Genomic DNA, 23,137 nt, shown 5'->3' with positions numbered 1-23,137 from the left:
CCTCCCAGCAGTGCCCAGACATATGAGGGGTGGGTGCAGAGTTCTCCCAGCAGTGCCCACACACAGGAGGGGTGGGTGCAGAGTCCTCCCAGCAGTGCCCAGACATATGAGGGGTGGGTGCAGAGTCCTCCCAGCAGTGCCCAGACACAGGAGGGGTGGGTGCAGAGTCCTCCCAGCAGTGGCCAGACACAGGAGGGGTGGGCGCAGAGTCCTCCCAGCAGTGCCCAGACATATGAGGGGTGGGTGCCTAACACTCCCAGCAGTGCCCAGACACAGGAGGGGTGGGTGCAGAGTCCTCCCAGCAGTGCCCAGACACAGGAGGGGTGGGTGCAGAGTCCTCCCAGCAGTGCCCAGACATATGAGGGGTGGGTGCAGAGTCCTCCCAGCAGTGCCCAGACACAGGAGGGGTGGGTGCAGAGTCCTCCCAGCAGTGGCCAGACACAGGAGGGGTGGATGCAGAGTCCTCCCAGCAGTGCCCAGACACAGGAGGGTTGGGTGCCTAACACTCCCAGCAGTGCCCAGACACAGGAGGGGTGGGTGCAGAGTCCTCCCAGCAGTGCCCAGACATATGAGGGGTGGGTGCCTATTACTCCCAGCAGTGCCTAGACACAGGAGTGGTGGGTGTAGAGTCCTCCCAGCAGTGCCCAGACACAGGAGGGGTGGGTGCAGAGTCCTCACAGCAGTGCCCAGACACAGGAGGGGTGGATGCAGAGTCCTCCCAGCAGTGCCCAGACATATGAGGGGTGGGTGCAGAGTCCTCACAGCAGTGCCCAGACACAGGAGGGGTGGGTGCAGAGTCCTCCCAGCAGTGCCCAGACATATGAGGGGTGGGTGCAGAGTCCTCCCAGCAGTACCCAGACACAGGAGGGGTGGGTGCAGAGTCCTCCCAGCAGTGCCCAGACATATGAGGGGTGGGTGCAGAGTCCTCCCAGCAGTGCCCAGACACATGAGGGGTGGGCGCAGAGTCCTCCCAGCAGTGCCCAGACACAGGAGGGGTGGGTGCAGAGTCCTCCCAGCAGTGCCCAGACACAGGAGGGGTGGGTGCAGAGTCCTCCCAGCAGTGCCCAGACATATGAGGGGTTGGTGCAGAGTCCTCCCAGCAGTGCCCAGACATATGAGGGGTGGGTGCAGAGTCCTCCCAGCAGTGCCCAGACACAGGAGGGGTGGGTGCAGAGTCCTCCCAGCAGTTCCCAGACACAGGAGGGGTGGGTGCAGAGTCCTCCCAGCAGTGCCCAGACACAGGAGGGGTGGATGCAGAGTCCTCCCAGCAGTGCCCAGACATATGAGTGGTGGGTGCCTAACACTCCCAGCAGTGCCCACGCACAAGAGGGGTGGGTGCAGAGTCCTCCCAGCAGTGCCCAGACACAGGAGGGGTGGGTGCAGAGTCCTCACAGCAGTGCCCAGACACAGGAGGGGTGGATGCAGAGTCCTCCCAGCAGTGCCCAGACATATGAGGGGTGGGTGCAGAGTCCTCACAGCAGTGCCCAGACACAGGAGGGGTGGGTGCAGAGTCCTCCCAGCAGTGCCCAGACATATGAGGGGTGGGTGCAGAGTCCTCCCAGCAGTACCCAGACACAGGAGGGGTGGGTGCAGAGTCCTCCCAGCAGTGCCCAGACATATGAGGGGTGGGTGCAGAGTCCTCCCAGCAGTGCCCAGACACAGGAGGGGTGGGTGCAGAGTCCTCCCAGCAGTGCCCAGACACAGGAGGGGTGGGTGCAGAGTCCTCCCAGCAGTGCCCAGACATATGAGGGGTTGGTGCAGAGTCCTCCCAGCAGTGCTCAGACACAGGAGGGGTGGGTGCAGAGTCCTCCCAGCAGTGCCCAGACATATGAGGGGTGGGTGCAGAGTCCTCCCAGCAGTGCCCAGATACACGAGGGGTGGGTGCAGAGTCCTCCCAGCAGTTCCCAGACACAGGAGGGGTGGGTGCAGAGTCCTCCCAGCAGTGCCCAGACACAGGAGGGGTGGATGCAGAGTCCTCCCAGCAGTGCCCAGACATATGAGGGGTGGGTGCCTAACACTCCCAGCAGTGCCCACGCACAAGAGGGGTGGGTGCAGAGTCCTCCCAGCAGTGCCCAGACACAGGAGGGGTGGGTGCAGAGTCCTCCCAGCAGTGGCCAGACACAGGAGGGGTGGATGCAGAGTCCTCCCAGCAGTGCCCAGACACAGGAGGGTTGGGTGCCTAACACTCCCAGCAGTGCCCAGACACAGGAGGGGTGGCTGCAGAGTCCTCCCAGCAGTGCCCAGACATATGAGGGGTTGGAGCCTAACACTCCCAGCAGTGCCCAGACACAGGAGGGGTGGGTGCAGAGTCCTCCCAGCAGTGCCCAGACATATGAGGGGTGGGTGCAGAGTTCTCCCAGCAGTGCCCACACACAGGAGGGGTGGGTGCAGAGTCCTCCCAGCAGTGCCCAGACATATGAGGGGTGGGTGCAGAGTCCTCCCAGCAGTGCCCAGACACAGGAGGGGTGGGTGCAGAGTCCTCCCAGCAGTGGCCAGACACAGGAGGGGTGGGTGCAGAGTCCTCCCAGCAGTGCCCAGACATATGAGGGGTGGGTGCCTAACACTCCCAGCAGTGCCCAGACACAGGAGGGGTGGGTGCAGAGTCCTCCCAGCAGTGCCCAGACACAGGAGGGGTGGGTGCAGAGTCCTCCCAGCAGTGCCCAGACATATGAGGGGTGGGTGCAGAGTCCTCCCAGCAGTGCCCAGACACAGGAGGGGTGGGTGCAGAGTCCTCCCAGCAGTGGCCAGACAGAGGAGGGGTGGATGCAGAGTCCTCCCAGCAGTGCCCAGACACAGGAGGGTTGGGTGCCTAACACTCCCAGCAGTGCCCAGACACAGGAGGGGTGGGTGCAGAGTCCTCCCAGCAGTGCCCAGACATATGAGGGGTGGGTGCCTATTACTCCCAGCAGTGCCTAGACACAGGAGGGGTGGGTGTAGAGTCCTCCCAGCAGTGCCCAGACACAGGAGGGGTGGGTGCAGAGTCCTCACAGCAGTGCCCAGACACAGGAGGGGTGGATGCAGAGTCCTCCCAGCAGTGCCCAGACATATGAGGGGTGGGTGCAGAGTCCTCACAGCAGTGCCCAGACACAGGAGGGGTGGGTGCAGAGTCCTCCCAGCAGTGCCCAGACATATGAGGGGTGGGTGCAGAGTCCTCCCAGCAGTGCCCAGACACAGGAGGGGTGGGTGCAGAGTCCTCCCAGCAGTGCCCAGACACAGGAGGGGTGGGTGCAGAGTCCTCCCAGCAGTGCCCAGACACAGGAGGGGTGGATGCAGAGTCCTCCCAGCAGTGCCCAGACATATTTGGGGTGGGTGCCTAACACTCCCAGCAGTGCCCAGACACAGGAGGGGTGGGTGCAGAGTCCTCCCAGCAGTGCCCAGACACATGAGGGGTGGGTGCAGAGTCCTCCCAGCAGTGCCCAGACACAGGAGGGGTGGGTGCAGAGTCCTCCCAGCAGTGCCCAGACACAGGAGGGGTGGGTGCAGAGTCCTCCCAGCAGTGCCCAGACATATGAGGGGTTGGTGCAGAGTCCTCCCAGCAGTGCTCAGACACAGGAGGGGTGGGTGCAGAGTCCTCCCAGCAGTGCCCAGACATATGAGGGGTGGGTGCAGAGTCCTCCCAGCAGTGCCCAGACACAGGAGGGGTGGGTGCAGAGTCCTCCCAGCAGTTCCCAGACACAGGAGGGGTGGGTGCAGAGTCCTCCCAGCAGTGCCCAGACACAGGAGGGGTGGATGCAGAGTCCTCCCAGCAGTGCCCAGACATATGAGGGGTGGGTGCCTAACACTCCCAGCAGTGCCCACGCACAAGAGGGGTGGGTGCAGAGTCCTCCCAGCAGTGCCCAGACACAGGAGGGGTCGGTGCAGAGTCCTCCCAGCAGTGCCCAGACATATGAGGGGTGGGTGCAGAGTCCTCCCAGCAGTGCCCAGACACAGGAGGGGTGGGTGCAGAGTCCTCCCAGCAGTGACCAGACACAGGAGGGGTGGATGCAGAGTCCTCCCAGCAGTGCCCAGACACAGGAGGGTTGGGTGCCTAACACTCCCAGCAGTGCCCAGACACAGGAGGGGTGGCTGCAGAGTCCTCCCAGCAGTGCCCAGACACATGAGGGGTGGGCACAGAGTCCTCCCAGCAGTGCCCAGACACAGGAGGGGTGGGTGCAGAGTCCTCCCAGCAGTGCCCAGACACAGGAGGGGTGGGTGCAGAGTCCTCCCAGCAGTGCCCAGACATATGAGGGGTTGGTGCAGAGTCCTCCCAGCAGTGCCCAGACATATGAGGGGTGGGTGCAGAGTCCTCCCAGCAGTGCCCAGACACAGGAGGGGTGGGTGCAGAGTCCTCCCAGCAGTTCCCAGACACAGGAGGGGTGGGTGCAGAGTCCTCCCAGCAGTGCCCAGACACAGGAGGGGTGGATGCAGAGTCCTCCCAGCAGTGCCCAGACATATGAGTGGTGGGTGCCTAACACTCCCAGCAGTGCCCACGCACAAGAGGGGTGGGTGCAGAGTCCTCCCAGCAGTGCCCAGACACAGGAGGGGTGGGTGCAGAGTCCTCACAGCAGTGCCCAGACACAGGAGGGGTGGATGCAGAGTCCTCCCAGCAGTGCCCAGACATATGAGGGGTGGGTGCAGAGTCCTCACAGCAGTGCCCAGACACAGGAGGGGTGGGTGCAGAGTCCTCCCAGCAGTGCCCAGACATATGAGGGGTGGGTGCAGAGTCCTCCCAGCAGTACCCAGACACAGGAGGGGTGGGTGCAGAGTCCTCCCAGCAGTGCCCAGACATATGAGGGGTGGGTGCAGAGTCCTCCCAGCAGTGCCCAGACACAGGAGGGGTGGGTGCAGAGTCCTCCCAGCAGTGCCCAGACACAGGAGGGGTGGGTGCAGAGTCCTCCCAGCAGTGCCCAGACATATGAGGGGTTGGTGCAGAGTCCTCCCAGCAGTGCTCAGACACAGGAGGGGTGGGTGCAGAGTCCTCCCAGCAGTGCCCAGACATATGAGGGGTGGGTGCAGAGTCCTCCCAGCAGTGCCCAGACACAGGAGGGGTGGGTGCAGAGTCCTCCCAGCAGTTCCCAGACACAGGAGGGGTGGGTGCAGAGTCCTCCCAGCAGTGCCCAGACACAGGAGGGGTGGATGCAGAGTCCTCCCAGCAGTGCCCAGACATATGAGGGGTGGGTGCCTAACACTCCCAGCAGTGCCCACGCACAAGAGGGGTGGGTGCAGAGTCCTCCCAGCAGTGCCCAGACACAGGAGGGGTGGGTGCAGAGTCCTCCCAGCAGTGGCCAGACACAGGAGGGGTGGATGCAGAGTCCTCCCAGCAGTGCCCAGACACAGGAGGGTTGGGTGCCTAACACTCCCAGCAGTGCCCAGACACAGGAGGGGTGGCTGCAGAGTCCTCCCAGCAGTGCCCAGACATATGAGGGGTTGGAGCCTAACACTCCCAGCAGTGCCCAGACACAGGAGGGGTGGGTGCAGAGTCCTCCCAGCAGTGCCCAGACATATGAGGGGTGGGTGCAGAGTTCTCCCAGCAGTGCCCACACACAGGAGGGGTGGGTGCAGAGTCCTCCCAGCAGTGCCCAGACATATGAGGGGTGGGTGCAGAGTCCTCCCAGCAGTGCCCAGACACAGGAGGGGTGGGTGCAGAGTCCTCCCAGCAGTGGCCAGACACAGGAGGGGTGGGTGCAGAGTCCTCCCAGCAGTGCCCAGACATATGAGGGGTGGGTGCCTAACACTCCCAGCAGTGCCCAGACACAGGAGGGGTGGGTGCAGAGTCCTCCCAGCAGTGCCCAGACACAGGAGGGGTGGGTGCAGAGTCCTCCCAGCAGTGCCCAGACATATGAGGGGTGGGTGCAGAGTCCTCCCAGCAGTGCCCAGACACAGGAGGGGTGGGTGCAGAGTCCTCCCAGCAGTGGCCAGACAGAGGAGGGGTGGATGCAGAGTCCTCCCAGCAGTGCCCAGACACAGGAGGGTTGGGTGCCTAACACTCCCAGCAGTGCCCAGACACAGGAGGGGTGGGTGCAGAGTCCTCCCAGCAGTGCCCAGACATATGAGGGGTGGGTGCCTATTACTCCCAGCAGTGCCTAGACACAGGAGGGGTGGGTGTAGAGTCCTCCCAGCAGTGCCCAGACACAGGAGGGGTGGGTGCAGAGTCCTCACAGCAGTGCCTAGACACAGGAGGGGTGGGTGTAGAGTCCTCCCAGCAGTGCCCAGACACAGGAGGGGTGGGTGCAGAGTCCTCACAGCAGTGCCCAGACACAGGAGGGGTGGATGCAGAGTCCTCCCAGCAGTGCCCAGACATATGAGGGGTGGGTGCAGAGTCCTCCCAGCAGTGCCCAGACACAGGAGGGGTGGGTGCAGAGTCCTCCCAGCAGTGCCCAGACACAGGAGGGGTGGGTGCAGAGTCCTCCCAGCAGTGCCCAGACACAGGAGGGGTGGATGCAGAGTCCTCCCAGCAGTGCCCAGACATATTTGGGGTGGGTGCCTAACACTCCCAGCAGTGCCCAGACACAGGAGGGGTGGGTGCAGAGTCCTCCCAGCAGTGCCCAGACACATGAGGGGTGGGTGCAGAGTCCTCCCAGCAGTGCCCAGACACAGGAGGGGTGGGTGCAGAGTCCTCCCAGCAGTGCCCAGACACAGGAGGGGTGGGTGCAGAGTCCTCCCAGCAGTGCCCAGACATATGAGGGGTTGGTGCAGAGTCCTCCCAGCAGTGCTCAGACACAGGAGGGGTGGGTGCAGAGTCCTCCCAGCAGTGCCCAGACATATGAGGGGTGGGTGCAGAGTCCTCCCAGCAGTGCCCAGACACAGGAGGGGTGGGTGCAGAGTCCTCCCAGCAGTTCCCAGACACAGGAGGGGTGGGTGCAGAGTCCTCCCAGCAGTGCCCAGACACAGGAGGGGTGGATGCAGAGTCCTCCCAGCAGTGCCCAGACATATGAGGGGTGGGTGCCTAACACTCCCAGCAGTGCCCACGCACAAGAGGGGTGGGTGCAGAGTCCTCCCAGCAGTGCCCAGACACAGGAGGGGTCGGTGCAGAGTCCTCCCAGCAGTGCCCAGACATATGAGGGGTGGGTGCAGAGTCCTCCCAGCAGTGCCCAGACACAGGAGGGGTGGGTGCAGAGTCCTCCCAGCAGTGACCAGACACAGGAGGGGTGGATGCAGAGTCCTCCCAGCAGTGCCCAGACATAGGAGGGTTGGGTGCCTAACACTCCCAGCAGTGCCCAGACACAGGAGGGGTGGCTGCAGAGTCCTCCCAGCAGTGCCCAGACATATGAGGGGTGGGTGCCTAACACTCCCAGCAGTGCCCAGACACAGGAGGGGTGGGTGCAGAGTCCTCCCAGCAGTGCCCAGATGTAACGCCCTGAACGTCTCAGGATCGTTTAACAGACACGACAATGAGGACGCAACCACTAGTGAAGGGTTAGTTGTTTTAATGAAGGCAAATATAATACAAAGAATAAACAAGTTATAGTCACTGGAATCCTCCAGGCTAAGTACGTTACCAGCCCACAGCACGGATGGTCCTAACCGTCCTCTGCATATACGCCGGTCCCGGCGTATGCCAACAGAGGGCAGAAATAAAATGGCCGACAATGCCAATCGGTAGGCTGTGAGGGGCACGAAGAGTGTTGGGGAGAATCGAGGAGTCAGGGAAACACCCAGCCGGGGTCTCTACCTGAAGGGAGCAGCCGCTCAACCTCTTCCTCAGACTGCACCGGGACGCGGAGTCACCTCCTGGTGATGCGTCACCGATACCCCAATAACAAGCAAGAAGACTGAACCGAGAGCAGCCGCTCGATCGATCCTGTGGACTTCCGAGTCTGTAACGCGGCAAACACCTCCTGGTGTGCGTTACAGCTGGCAGTCCCTGTGTCTCTGGTCGGGCTGGGAGTTACGACTCCAACCAGTAAAAGCACCACTGCGCTTGGACTCAGCCGAGTCAAAAAGCGAAGCTCAATGGTTGACCGGTAGAGCTTCCGGGTCCTTCACAGGTGACGATGGGGCAAGACACGGCCCAGGGAGTAACGACTCGACCTACCTCCGTTCTTGCCTTACTGGAGCACCACTCTGAAACACTGCTCTTCATGAAGCAGGTACGTCGGTGTGAACACAATATCCGACAGCGTTGTACCTCCCGGTTCCTCCCTTTATAGGGCGTGTTTTCCTTGGGTTATGTAACAGCTCTCCTGTTTACATAAGGGCGTGTTTCCTTGAGTTATGTAACAGCTCTCCTGTTTACATAAGGGCGTGTTTCCCTTGAGTTATGTAACAGCTCTCCTGTTTACATAAGGGCGTGTTTCCCTTGAGTTATGTAACAGCTCTCCTGTTTACATAAGGGCGTGTTTTCCTTGAGTTATGTAACAGCTCTCCTGTTTACATAAGGGCGTGTTTCCCTTGTATGACAGGAATTCTTGACAGTACATCCTCCCTCTCAGCGGCTCCCCACGGGTCCAGCGCTGGCAGGAAAACGCCGATGGAACAAGGAGACCAAGCGCGGAGCATGAACCCCTTCAGCCGGTTCCCATGAATGCTCCTCCGGGCCATAGCCTTTCCACGCAACCAGGTACCACAGCTTCCCCCTGCGCCATTTGGACGCCCGTATGCCCGACACTTCATACTCCACCTCCGACTCCACGCATACCGGCCGAGGTGTCCCAGACGGCTTGGAGGGTGCTGGTTTGAGCAATGATACATGAAAGACAGGGTGTATCCGCAATGACTGGGGTAAGCACACCTTCACGTTCACGGGACCCATACACTTGGTAATTCGATAGGGGCCCATGTACTTGGGATGGAACACACTGTTCTTTCGAAACCTCATGTTTCTTGTGGATATCCAGACGTAGTCTCCAGTGCGGTACAGTGGCCCGGGCCTTCTCTTCCTATCTGCCGCAGCCTTGTATCTTCTCTTGGCCTCTATTAGGACAGCCCTTGAGCGCATCAATGTGTCTTTTATGTGTGCCACCCTGTCCGCTGTGGCGGGAATCCTGTCCTCTCTGAACGGATGTAGAAATGGCAAGAACCTGGGATGTTGGCCATAGTTGCTATAGAACGGAGATGACTGTGTGGAGCTGTGAGTGGCGTTGTTATAGGCTATCTCTGCAACCCATAGCAAGTCGACCCATTCTTCCCTGCCCTGGTCCACAAAACATCGCAGATACTGTTTGAGCGTTTGGTTCAGGCGCTCGGTTTGGCCGTCCGTTTGAGGGTGGTAGCTGGTGGACAGGGCGGTCTTCACATGCAGCGCAGTGCACCAAGTCTTCCAGAATTGCGCAGTAAACTGCGACCCCCGGTCCGACACGATCACCCCAGGTAATCCATGCAGTCGTACCACATTCTTTAGGAGTAGTGACGCCAATTCCCCGGCCGTAGGGACTCTCTTGCAGGGGATGAAGTGCCCCATTTTCGTCAAGTAATCCACCACCACCAGTATTGCCGTCATCCCCTGGTCTACCGGTAGGCCCACCACGAAGTCCAGTGATATGCTATCCCATGGTCTATCCGGGGTTGGAAGTGGATGTAAGAGCCCTTGGGTTCGGCCATGGTCGGCCTTCATGGTAGCACACGTAGGACACTCCTGTCCCCACCTCCTGACATCCACTCTCATGGTTGGCCACCAGAAATGCCGTCCCATGCTAGCCACCGTTTTTTCAAAGCCCAAATGACCTGCGCATGGAGAGTCATGGCACCAGATGAATGCTTGTTTCCTTAGCCTAGGCGTGGGTATCAATAGGCACCTGCCCTTCAGGGGTATCCCGTCCTTCAGCTGCCATTCTCTGTGACTGAGGAGCCACCTCCGCCATGCGAATGACCTGATCCCTCTCTTTATTCCCCTCAGGAAAGTATCCGGTTGGATAACCCCCAATACCATCCTCGGGGAAATGATGGAACGCTCGGTCGCAGGCAATGGTTCCTTAACTGCAGATTGACGGGACAGGGCGTCCGCCTTTCGGTTTTCCGTCCCTGGCCGATATGTGATGCGGAAGTTGAACCCCGCAAAGAAGATCATCCACCGCAGCTGCCTGGGAGAAAGGTGTCTAGTGGCCATCATGAACTGTAGGTTCCGATGGTCCGTGTACACCGATACCACATGTCTTGCCCCCATCAACCAATGCCTCCATTCGGTGAAGGCGTCCTTGATTGCGAGAAGCTCCTTCTCCGCAATATGGTAGTTGCGTTCGGCGTCGTTGAGTTTGCGGGACATGTACGCAACGGGATGAAGCACCCCTGTGTCGTGGTTGCGTTGGGACAAGATAGCCCCCAGCGCCACATCCGACGCGTCCGCTTCCACCACGTAGGGGAGATCCGGATCGGGGTGAGCCAACACCGGCGCCTTACCAAAGGCGCTTTTCAGGGCCTCAAAGGCTTTGTTCGCTTCAGGGGACCAGACAAACTCCTTGGACTTCCTCAGTAGCTGTGTGATTGGGGCCACCACTCCTGAAAATCCATCTATGAACCGCCTGTAAAAGTTGGCGAAGCCAATGAAACTTTGGACGTCCTTCACGCTTTGGGGCACCGGCCATTCTTTCACCGCCTTGATCTTTCGTTCTGCCATCTCCTGTCCCTCTGGACTCAGCATCACTCCGAGGAATTACACGGATGTGACGTGGAAGTCACACTTGCTGAGTTTACAAAACAGCATGTTTTCCCTCAGCTTTTGGAGCACAGCTTTGACGTGGTGTACGTGCTCCTCCACACTGGACGAATAGATGAGGATGTCGTCGATATATACGACCACGTAGATATCCAACTCCTCTCTGAATACCTCATTCAAAAAGTACTGAAAGGCTGCCGGGGCGTTGCACAGACCGAACGGCATGACGAGGTACTCAAAAAGGCCGAACCTGGTCTTAAAGGCGGTCTTCCACTCGTCTCCGTCCCTCATGCGCACCAGATGGTATGCCCCTTTCAAATCCAACTTGGTGTAGATACGAGCTTTCTTGACCTGTTCCAGAAGTACACTGATGAGAGGCAAGGGGTACCGATTTTTTATGGTTATCGCATTCAATGCCCTAAAGTCCACACAGGCTCTCAGCTCCCCATTAGCCTTCGGGATGAAGAAGAGTGGCGAGGCGGCCGGAGACTTGGACGGGCGGATGAATCCTAGCTTGAGGAGTTTATCCAGGTACCCCCGGAGATGCACGTTTTCAGGCTCCGTCAGGGCATACAGCCTGCCGCTGGGAACGCTGGCCCCTGGCACCAGGTCGATCTGGCAGTCAAACTGTCTATGTGGTGGTAGCACTTCCGCCTTCACCTCATCAAATACATCCTCAAAACTGTGATAAGCCTGGGGGAGAGCCACATCTTTTTCTGCCGCTGTAGCCACCGTCTGACTCCCGCTCTCATCTGCGTCAAGGGATTCCGTTCTTATTCCACAATGCAGGATGCAATACGGTGACGTCATTTCGATGCGATGTGTTGGCCAATCCACAAAGGGGTTGTGTTTCTGTAGCCACGGCAATCCCAATATGACGCCATATTGGGGCGCTCGGATGATGTTAAAATCGATTTGTTCCAAATGGTTCCACCCATATCTCATCGGAAGGACCCCCGTGTGCTGCCCGATGGGCCCCGTCACCAATCGCCTTCCGTCTACAGCATAGACGTCTTCGGGTACAGCTTTGGGAAGAAGCACTAGCCCTAGCCTGCATGCCTCGTTGTGGTCCATAAACATGCCAGTGGCCCCTGAATCCACCATGGCCACAACGGGTATCCACTGGTCATGCACTCCCACGTGCACCGTGATAAACAGGTGTCGTTGTCCCTTAGTGACCGAGTTGGAAAGTGAAGGGATGGATGAGTGACTCCGAGATGCCCCTTCTCTGGTCTTGGAGTCCTCTAGTTTTCCGCCGGTATGTCCACCACGGCTGTTACCGACCGGTTGGCCCGATAACGTGACGTCTTCGGTTTGGCAGGGCATTCACGTACGTAGTGGCCTTTTTTGCCACAATATAGGCACAATCCTTGTTTACGGCGTGACTCTTTCTCCGTGGCTGTGAGGCTCGCTCGTATTGCGCCGATGTCCATGGGTTCTCCCTTGGATGCGGTGGAAGTTTCAGGACCTCCCACCGTCACATAGGATGGAAGGGATTTTCCTTTTCTCCCATGATCCCCCTTTCTTTCACTTAGCCTATGTTCCAGCCGTAATACCAGGTTGATAAGGCCCTCACATGTCTTGGGTTGAGGGTCAATATGAGCCACGGCGTCCTTGAGCTCATCGCACAGCCCTTGATGGAAGAGCGCCGTCTGTTTAGCAACAGGCCACTTGGTTTCCGCAACCAGCCTTCGGAACGCGTTGAGATACTGCACCAGGTCGTTGGATCCCTGTCTCAACTCAAGCATTTCACGGTCCGCCGTGTACGAGTCAGCCCTTCTGTCGAATACCTTCAGGAATTCCTCGCGAAAAGCACCCCAATCACATAAGAGGGGGTCGTCCCTGCTCACCAGAGGTACGGCCCATTGTGCCGCGTTTCCAGCCAAATAGGATATAAAGAAAGCCACACGAGCCTGACTCGTGGGGAACGCCTTTGGTTTGCACGATAAATGTAGCGCCACTTGTGTGAGGAATACCTGCACTGTGTTAGGATCCCCACTGTACCTCTCTGGTGTCGCCAAGGGGATGGCTACCGGCATTTCCACTACTACCGCAGGGGTCTGATTCGTGAGGGAGGTGCTGGGCGTGAGCGGGTCCAATTGGATAGCATCCAGTCTGGCTTTTACATCGGCTGTTTCTTGCCTAGAGGCAGCCACTTCAACTTGCATGGCCGCTAAAGCAGCCAGCACATCATCAAGTGTTGCCATGTCTGTTATCGACCGGGAGACAGTTAGTGTTATTAAGGTCGGATATTTTGTAACGCCCTGAACGTCTCAGGATCGTTTAACAGACACGACAATGAGGACGCAACCACTAGTGAAGGGTTAGTTGTTTTAATGAAGGCAAATATAATACAAAGAATAAACAAGTTATAGTCACTGGAATCCTCCAGGCTAAGTACGTTACCAGCCCACAGCACGGATGGTCCTAACCGTCCTCTGCATATACGCCGGTCCCGGCGTATGCCAACAGAGGGCAGAAATGAAATGGCCGACAATGCCAATCGGTAGGCTGTGAGAGGCACGAAGAGTGTTGGGGAGAATCGAGGAGTCAGGGAAACACCCAGCCGGGGTCTCTACCTGAAGGGAGCAGCCGCTCAACCTCTTCCTCAGACTGCACCGGGACGCGGAGTCACCTCCTGGTGATGCGTCACCGATACCCCAATCACAAGCAAGAAGACTGAACCGAGAGCAGCCGCTCGATCGATCCTGTGGACTTCCGAGTCTGTAACGCGGCAAACACCTCCTGGTGTGCGTTACAGCTGGCAGTCCCTGTGTCTCTGGTCGGGCTGGGAGTTACGACTCCAACCAGCAAAAGCACCACTGCGCTTGGACTCAGCCGAGTCAAAAAGCGAAGCTCAATGGTTGACCGGTAGAGCTTCCGGGTCCTTCACAGGTGACGATGGGGCAAGACACGGCCCAGGGAGTAACGACTCGACCTACCTCCGTTCTTGCCTTACTGGAGCACCACTCTGAAACACTGCTCTTCATGAAGCAGGTACGTCGTTGTGAACACAATATCCGACAGCGTTGTACCTCCCGGTTCCTCCCTTTATAGGGCGTGTTTTCCATGAGTTATGTAACAGCTCTCCTGTTTACATAAGGGCGTGTTTCCTTGAGTTATGTAACAGCTCTCCTGTTTACATAAGGGCGTGTTTCCCTTGAGTTATGTAACAGCTCTCCTGTTTACATAAGGGCGTGTTTCCCTTGAGTTATGTAACAGCTCTCCTGTTTACATAAGGGCGTGTTTTCCTTGAGTTATGTAACAGCTCTCCTGTTTACATAAGGGCGTGTTTCCCTTGTATGACAGGAATTCTTGACACCAGACATATGAGGGGTGGGTGCAGAGTTCTCCCAGCAGTGCCCACACACAGGAGGGGTGGGTGCAGAGTCCTCCCAGCAGTGCCCAGACATATGAGGGGTGGGTGCAGAGTCCTCCCAGCAGTGCCCAGACACAGGAGGGGTGGGTGCAGAGTCCTCCCAGCAGTGGCCAGACACAGGAGGGGTGGGCGCAGAGTCCTCCCAGCAGTGCCCAGACATATGAGGGGTGGGTGTCTAACACTCCCAGTGGTGCTCAGACACAGGAGGGGTGGGTGCAGAGTCCTCCCAGCAGTGCCCAGAAATATGAGGGGTGGGTGCCTAACACTCCCAGCAGTGCCCAGAAACAGGAGGGGTGGGTGCAGAGTCCTCCCAGCAGTGCCCAGACACAGGAGGGGTGGGTGCAGAGTCCTCCCAGCAGTGCCCAGACATATGAGGGGTGGGTGCAGAGCCCTCCCAGCAGTGCCCAGACACAGGAGGGCTGGGTGCAGAGTTCTCCCAGCAGTGGCCAGACACAGGAGGGGTGGGTGCAGAGCCCTCCCAGCAGTGCCCAGACATATTAGGGGTGGGTGCCTAACACTCCCAGCAGTGCCCAGACACAGGAGGGGTGGGTGCAGAGTCCTTCCAGCAGTGCCCAGACATATGAGGGGTGGGTGCCTAACACTCCCAGCAGTGCCCAGACACAGGAGGGGTGGGTGCAGAGTCCTCCCAGCAGTGCCCAGACACAGGAGGGGTTGGTGCAGAGTCCTCCCAGCAGTGGCCAGACACAGGAGGGGTGGATGCAGAGTCCTCCCAGCAGTGCCCAGACACAGGAGGGTTGGGTGCCTAACACTCCCAGCAGTGCCCAGACACAGGAGGGGTGGGTGCAGAGTCCTCTCAGCAGTGCCCAGACATATGAGGGGTGGGTGCCTATCACTCCCAGCAGTGCCTAGACACAGGAGGGGTGGGTGTAGAGTCCTCCCAGCAGTGCCCCGACACAGGAGGGGTGGGTGCAGAGTCCTCACACCAGTGCCCAGACACAGGAGGGGTGGATGCAGAGTCCTCCCAGCAGTGCCCAGACATATGAGGGGTGGGTGCAGAGTCCTCCCAGCAGTGCCCAGACACAGGAGGGGTGGGTGCAGAGTCCTCCCAGCAGGGCCCAGACATATGAGGGGTGGGTGCAGAGTCCTCCCAGCAGTGCCCAGACACAGGAGGGGTGGGTGCAGAGTCCTCCCAGCAGTGCCCAGACATATGAGGGGTGGGTGCAGAGTCCTCCCAGCAGTGCCCAGACACATGAGGGGTGGGTGCAGAGTCCTCCCAGCAGTGCCCAGACACAAGAGGGGTGGGTGCAGAGTCCTCCCAGCAGTGCCCAGACACAGGAGGGGTGGGTGCAGAGTCCTCCCAGCAGTGCCCAGACATATGAGGGGTTGGTGCAGAGTCCTCCCAGCAGTGCTCAGACACAGGAGGGGTGGGTGCAGAGTCCTCCCAGCAGTGCCCAGACATATGAGGGGTGGGTGCAGAGTCCTCCCAGCAGTGCCCAGACACAGGAGGGGTGGGTGCAGAGTCCTCCCAGCAGTGCCCAGACATATGAGGGGTGGGTGCAGAGTCCTCCCAGCAGTGCCCAGACACAGGAGGGGTGGGTGCAGAGTTCTCCCAGCAGTGCCCAGACACAGGAGGGGTGGATGCAGAGTCCTCCCAGCAGTGCCCAGACTTATGAGGGGTGGGTGCCTAACATTCCCAGGAGTGCCCAGACACAGGAGGGGTGGGTGCAGAGTCCTCCCAGCAGTGCCCAGACACAGGGGGGGTGGGTGCAGAGTCCTCCCAGCAGTGCCCATACATATGAGGGGTGGGTGCAGAGTCCTCCCAGCAGTGCCCAGACACAGGAGGGGTGGGTGCAGAGTCCTCCCAGCAGGGGCCAGACACAGGAGGGGTGGATGCAGAGTCCTCCCAGCAGTGCCCAGACACAGGAGCGTTGGGTGCCTAACACTCCCAGCAGTGCCCAGACACAGGAGGGGTGGCTGCAGAGTCCTCCCAGCAGTGCCCAGACATATGAGGGGTGGGAGCCTAACACTCCCAGCAGTGCCCAGACACAGGAGGGGTGGGTGCAGAGTCCTCCCAGCAGTGCTCAGACATATGAGGGGTGGGTGCAGAGTTCTCCCAGCAGTGCCCACACACAGGAGGGGTGGGTGCAGAGTCCTCCCAGCAGTGCCCAGACATATGAGGGGTGGGTGCAGAGTCCTCCCAGCAGTGCCCAGACACAGGAGGGGTGGGTGCAGAGTCCTCCCAGCAGTGGCCAGACACAGGAGGGGTGGGTGCAGAGTCCTCCCAGCAGTGCCCAGAAATATGAGGGGTGAGTGCCTAACACTCCCAGCAGTGCCCAGAAACAGGAGGGGTGGGTGCAGAGTCCTCCCAGCAGTGCCCAGACACAGGAGGGGTGTGTGCAGAGTCCTCCCAGCAGTGCCCAGACATATGAGGGGTGGGTGCAGAGTTCTCCCAGCAGTGGCCAGACACAGGAGGGGTGGGTGCAGAGCCCTCCCAGCAGTGCCCAGACATATTAGGGGTGGGTGCCTAACACTCCCAGCAGTGCCCAGACACAGGAGGGGTGGGTGCAGAGTCCTTCCAGCAGTGCCCAGACATATGAGGGGTGGGTGCCTAACACTCCCAGCAGTGCCCAGACACAGGAGGGGTGGGTGCAGAGTCCTCCCAGCAGTGCCCAGACATATGAGGGGTGGGTGCCTATCACTCCCAGCAGTGCCCAGACACAGGAGGGGTGGGTGCAGAGTCCTCCCAGTAGTGCCCAGACACAGGAAGGGTGGGTGCAGAGTCCTCCCAGCAGTGCCCAGACATCTGAGGGGTGGGTGCCTATCACTCCCAGCAGTGCCCAGACACAGGAGGGGTGGGTGCAGAGTCCTCCCAGCAGTGCCCAGACACACACAGGAGGGGTGGGTGCAGAGTCCTCCCAGCAGTGCCCAGACACAGGAGGGGTGGATGCAGAGTCCTCCCAGCAGTGCCCAGACATATGAGGGGTGGGTGCCTAACACTCCCAGCAGTGCCCAGACACAGGAGGGGTGGGTGCAGAGTCCTCCCAGCAGTGCCCAAACACAGGAGGGGTGGGAGCAGAGTCCTCCCAGCAGTGCCCAGACATATGAGTGGTGGGTGCAGAGTCCTGCCAGCAGTGCCCAGACATATGAGGGGTGGGTGCAGAGTCCTCCCAGCAGTGCCCAGACACAGGAGGGGTGGGTGCAGAGTCCTCCCAGCAGTGCCCAGACATATGAGGGGTGGGTGCAGAGTCCTCCCAGCAGTGCCCAGACACAGGAGGGGTGGGTGCAGAGTCCTCCGAGCAGTGCCCAGACATATGAGGGGTGGGTGCAGAGTCCTCCCAGCAGTGCCCAGACACAGGAGGGGTGGGTGCAGAGTCCTCCCAGCAGTGCCCAGACATATGAGGGGTGGGTGCAGAGCCCTCCCAGCAGTGCCCAGACACAGGAGGGGTGGGTGCAGAGTCCTCCCAGCAGTGCCCAGACATATGAGGGGTGGGTGCAGAGTCCTCTCAGCAGTGCCCAGACACAGGAGGGGTGGGTGCAGAGTCCTCCCAGCAGTGCCCAGCCACAGGAGGGGTGGGTGCAGAGTCCTCCCAGCAGTGCCAAGACACTGGAGGGGTGGATGCAGAGTCCTCCCAGCAGTGCCCAGACATATGAGGGGTGGGTGCCTAACACTCCCAGCAGTGCCCAGACACAGGAGGGGTGGGTGCAGAGTCCTCCCAGCAGTGCCCAGACACAGGAGGGGTGGGTGCAGAGTCCTCCCAGCAGTGCCCAGACATATGAGGGGTGGGTGCAGAGTTTTCCCAGCAGTGCCCAGACACAGGAGGTGTGGGTGCAGAGTCCTCCCAGCAGTGCCCAGACATATGAGGGGTGGGTGCAGAGTCCTCCCAGCAGTGCCCAGACACAGTAGGGGTGGGTGCAGAGTCCTCCCAGCAGTGGCCAGACACAGGAGGGGTGGGTGCAGAGTCCTCCCAGCAGTGCCCAGACATATTAGGGGTGGGTGCCTAACACTCCCAGCAGTGCCCAGACACAGGAGGGGTGGGTGCAGAGTCCTTCCAGCAGTGCCCAGACATATGAGAGGTTGGTGCCTAACACTCCCAGCATTGCCCAGACACAGGAGGGGTGGGCGCAGAGTCCTCCCAGCAGTGCCCAGACATATGAGGGGTGGGTGCCTATCACTCCCAGCAGTGCCCAGACACAGGAGGGGTGGGTGCAGAGTCCTCCCAGCAGTGCCCAGACAAAGGACGGGTGGGTGCAGAGTCCTCCCAGCAGTGCCCAGACATATGAGGGGTGGGTGCCTATCACTCCCAGCAGTGCCCAGACACAGGAGGGGTGGGTGCAGAGTCCTCCCAGCAGTGCCCAGACATATGAGGTGTGGGTGCAGAGTCCTCCCAGCAGTGCCCAGACACAGGAGGGGTGGGTGCAGAGTCCTCCCAGCAGTGCCCAGACATATGAGGGGTGGGTGCAGAGTCCTCCCAGCAGTGCCCAGACACAGGAGGGGTGGGTGCAGAGTCCTCCCAGCAGTGCCCAGACACAGGAGGGGTGGGTGCAGAGTCCTCCCAGCAGTGCCCAGACACAGGAGGGGTGGATGCAGGGTCCTCCCAGCAGTGCACAGACATATGAGGGGTGGGTGCCTAACACTCCCAGCAGTGCCCAGACACAGGAGGGGGGGTGCAGAGTCCTCCCAGCAGTGCCCAGACACAGGAGGGGTGGGTGCAGAGTCCTCCCAGCAGTGCCCAGACATATGAGGGGTAGGTGCAGAGTCCTCCCAGCAGTGCCCAGACACAGGAGGGGCGGGTGCAGAGTCCTCCCAGCAGCTGCCAGACACAGGAGGGGTGGATGCAGAGTCCTCCCAGCAGTGCCCAGACACAGGAGGGTTGGGTGCCTAACACTCCCAGCAGTGCCCAGACACAGGAGGGGTGGCTGCAGAGTCCTCCCAGCAGTGCCCAGACATATGAGGGGTGGGTGGCTAACACTCCCAGCAGTGCCCAGACACAGGAGGGGTGGGTGCAGAGTCCTCCCAGCAGTGCCCATACATATGAGGGGTGGGTGTAGAGTTCTCCCAGCAGTGCCCAGACACAGGAGGGGTGGGTGCAGAGTCCTCCCAGCAGTGCCCAGACATATGAGGGGTGGGTGCCTATCACTCCCAGCAGTGCCCAGACACAGGAGGGGTGGGTGCAGAGTCCTCCCAGCAGTGCCCAGACACAGGACGGGTGGGTGCAGAGTCCTCCCAGCAGTGCCCAGACATATGAGGGGTGGGTGCCTATCACTCCCAGCAGTGCCCAGACACAGGAGGGGTGGGTGCAGAGTCCTCCCAGCAGTGCCCAGACACACACAGGAGGGGTGGGTGCAGAGTCCTCCCAGCAGTGCCCAGACACAGGAAGGGTGGATGCAGAGTCCTCCCAGCAGTGCCCAGACATATGAGGGGTGGGTGCCTAACACTACCAGCAGTGCCCAGACACATGAGTGGTGGGTGCAGAGTCCTCCCAGCAGTGCCCAAACACAGGAGGTGTGGGTGCAGAGTCCTCCCAGCAGTACCCAGACACAGGAGGGGTGGGTGCAGAGTCCTCCCAGCAGTGCCCAGACATATGAGGGGTGGGTGCAGAGTCCTCCCAGCAGTACCCAGACACAGGAGGGCTGGGAGCAGAGTCCTCCCAACAGTGCCCAGACATATGAGGGGTGGGTGCAGAGTCCTCCCAGCAGTGCCCAGACACAGGAGGCGTGGGTGCAGAGTCCTCCCAGCAGTGCCCAGACAGAGGAGGGGTGGGTGCAGAGTCCTCCCAGCAGAGCCCAGACATATGAGGGGTGGGTGGCTATCACTCCCAGCAGTGCCCAGACACAGGAGGGGTGGGTGCAGAGTCCTCCCAGCAGTGCCCAGACATATGAGGGGTGGGTGCCTATCACTCCCAGCAGTGCCCAGACACAGGAGGGGTGGGTGCAGAGTCCTCCCAGCAGTGCCTAGACACAGGAGGGGTGGGTGTAGAGTCCTCCCAGCAGTGCCCAGACACAGGAGGGGTGGGTGCAGAGTCCTCACAGCAGTGCCCAGACACAGGAGGGGTGGATGCAGAGTCCTCCCAGCAGTGCCCAGACATATGAGGGGTGGGTGCAGAGTCCTCCCAGCAGTGCCCAGACACAGGAGGGGTGGGTGCAGAGTCCTCCCAGCAGTGCCCAGACATATGAGGGGTGGGTGCAGAGTCCTCCCAGCAGTGCCCAGACACAGGAGGGGTGGGTGCAGAGTCCTCCCAGCAGTGCCCAGACATATGAGGGGTGGGTGCAGAGTCCTCCCAGCAGTGCCCAGACACATGAGGGGTGGGTGCAGAGTCCTCCCAGCAGTGACCAGACACAGGAGGGGTGGGTGCAGAGTCCTCCCAGCAGTGCCCAGACACAGGAGGGGTGGGTGCAGAGTCCTCCCAGCAGTGCCCAGACATATGAGGGGTTGGTGCAGAGTCCTCCCAGCAGTGCTCAGACACAGGAGGGGTGGGTGCAGAGTCCTCCCAGCAGTGCCCAGACATATGAGGGGTGGGTGCAGAGTCCTCCCAGCAGTGCCCAGACACAGGAGGGGTGGGTGCAGAGTCCTCCCAGCAGTGCCCAGACACAGGAGGGGTGGGTGCAGAGTCCTCCCAGCAGTGCCCAGACACAGGAGGGGTGGGTGCAGAGTCCTCCCAGCAGTGGCCAGACACAGGAGGGGTGGGCGCAGAGTCCTCCCAGCAGTGCCCAGACATATGAGGGGTGGGTGCCTAACACTCCCAGTGGTGCTCAGACACAGGAGGGGTGGGTGCAGAGTCCTCCCAGCAGTGCCCAGAAATATGAGGGGTGAGTGCCTAACACTCCCAGCAGTGCCCAGACACAGGAGGGGTGGGTGCAGAGTCCTCCCAGCAGTGGCCAGACACAGGAGGGGTGGGCGCAGAGTCCTCCCAGCAGTGCCCAGACATATGAGGGGTGGGTGCCTAACACTCCCAGTGGTGCTCAGACACAGGAGGGGTGGGTGCAGAGTCCTCCCAGCAGTGCCCAGACATATGAGGGGTGGGTGCAGAGTTCTCCCAGCAGTGGCCAGACACAGGAGGGGTGGGTGCAGAGCCCTCCCAGCAGTGCCCAGACATATTAGGGGTGGGTGCCTAACACTCCCAGCAGTGCCCAGACACAGGAGGGGTGGGTGCAGAGTCCTTCCAGCAGTGCCCAGACATATGAGGGGTGGGTGCCTAACACTCCCAGCAGTGCCCAGACACAGGAGGGGTGGGTGCAGAGTCCTCCCAGCAGTGCCCAGACATATGAGGGGTGGGTGCCTATCACTCCCAGCAGTGCCCAGACACAGGAGGGGTGGGTGCAGAGTCCTCCCAGTAGTGCCCAGACACAGGAAGGGTGGGTGCAGAGTCCTCCCAGCAGTGCCCAGACATATGAGGGGTGGGTGCCTATCACTCCCAGCAGTGCCCAGACACAGGAGGGGTGGGTGCAGAGTCCTCCCAGCAGTGCCCAGACACACACAGGAGGGGTGGGTGCAGAGTCCTCCCAGCAGTGCCCAGACACAGGAGGGGTGGATGCAGAGTCCTCCCAGCAGTGCCCAGACATATGAGGGGTGGGTGCCTAACACTCCCAGCAGTGCCCAGACACAGGAAGGGTGGGTGCAGAGTCCTCCCAGCAGTGCCCAAACACAGGAGGGGTGGGTGCAGAGTCCTCCCAGCAGTGCCCAGACATATGAGTGGTGGGTGCAGAGTCCTGCCAGCAGTGCCCAGACATATGAGGGGTGGGTGCAGAGTCCTCCCAGCAGTGCCCAGACACAGGAGGGGTGGGTGCAGAGTCCTCCCAGCAGTGCCCAGACATATGAGGGGTGGGTGCAGAGTCCTCCCAGCAGTGCCCAGACACAGGAGGGGTGGGTGCAGAGTCCTCCGAGCAGTGCCCAGACATATGAGGGGTGGGTGCAGAGTCCTCCCAGCAGTGCCCAGACACAGGAGGGGTGGGTGCAGAGTCCTCCCAGCAGTGCCCAGACATATGAGGGGTGGGTGCAGAGTCCTCCCAGCAGTGCCCAGACACAGGAGGGGTGGGTGCAGAGTCCTCCCAGCAGTGCCCAGACATATGAGGGGTGGGTGCAGAGTCCTCTCAGCAGTGCCCAGACACAGGAGGGGTGGGTGCAGAGTCCTCCCAGCAGTGCCCAGCCACAGGAGGGGTGGGTACAGAGTCCTCCCAGCAGTGCCAAGACACTGGAGGGGTGGATGCAGAGTCCTCCCAGCAGTGCCCAGACATATGAGGGGTGGGTGCCTAACACTCCCAGCAGTGCCCAGACACAGGAGGGGTGGGTGCAGAGTCCTCCCAGCAGTGCCCAGACACAGGAGGGGTGGGTGCAGAGTCCTCCCAGCAGTGCCCAGACATATGAGGGGTGGGTGCAGAGTTTTCCCAGCAGTGCCCAGACACAGGAGGTGTGGGTGCAGAGTCCTCCCAGCAGTGCCCAGACATATGAGGGGTGGGTGCAGAGTCCTCCCAGCAGTGCCCAGACACAGTAGGGGTGGGTGCAGAGTCCTCCCAGCAGTGGCCAGACACAGGAGGGGTGGGTGCAGAGTCCTCCCAGCAGTGCCCAGACATATTAGGGGTGGGTGCCTAACACTCCCAGCAGTGCCCAGACACAGGAGGGGTGGGTGCAGAGTCCTTCCAGCAGTGCCCAGACATATGAGAGGTGGGTGCCTAACACTCCCAGCAGTGCCCAGACACAGGAGGGGTGGGCGCAGAGTCCTCCCAGCAGTGCCCAGACATATGAGGGGTGGGTGCCTATCACTCCCAGCAGTGCCCAGACACAGGAGGGGTGGGTGCAGAGTCCTCCCAGCAGTGCCCAGACACAGGACGGGTGGGTGCAGAGTCCTCCCAGCAGTGCCCAGACATATGAGGGGTGGGTGCCTATCACTCCCAGCAGTGCCCAGACACAGGAGGGGTGGGTGCAGAGTCCTCCCAGCAGTGCCCAGACATATGAGGTGTGGGTGCAGAGTCCTCCCAGCAGTGCCCAGACACAGGAGGGGTGGGTGCAGAGTCCTCCCAGCAGTGCCCAGACATATGAGGGGTGGGTGCAGAGTCCTCCCAGCAGTGCCCAGACACAGGAGGGGTGGGTGCAGAGTCCTCCCAGCAGTGCCCAGACACAGGAGGGGTGGGTGCAGAGTCCTCCCAGCAGTGCCCAGACACAGGAGGGGTGGATGCAGAGTCCTCCCAGCAGTGCACAGACATATGAGGGGTGGGTGCCTAACACTCCCAGC

Source organism: Triturus cristatus, chromosome 1_1 (assembly GCF_964204655.1).
Source record: "Triturus cristatus chromosome 1_1, aTriCri1.1, whole genome shotgun sequence".
NCBI classification, from domain to species: Eukaryota; Metazoa; Chordata; class Amphibia; order Caudata; family Salamandridae; genus Triturus; species Triturus cristatus.
Note: the sequence above shows the minus strand (reverse complement) of the source record.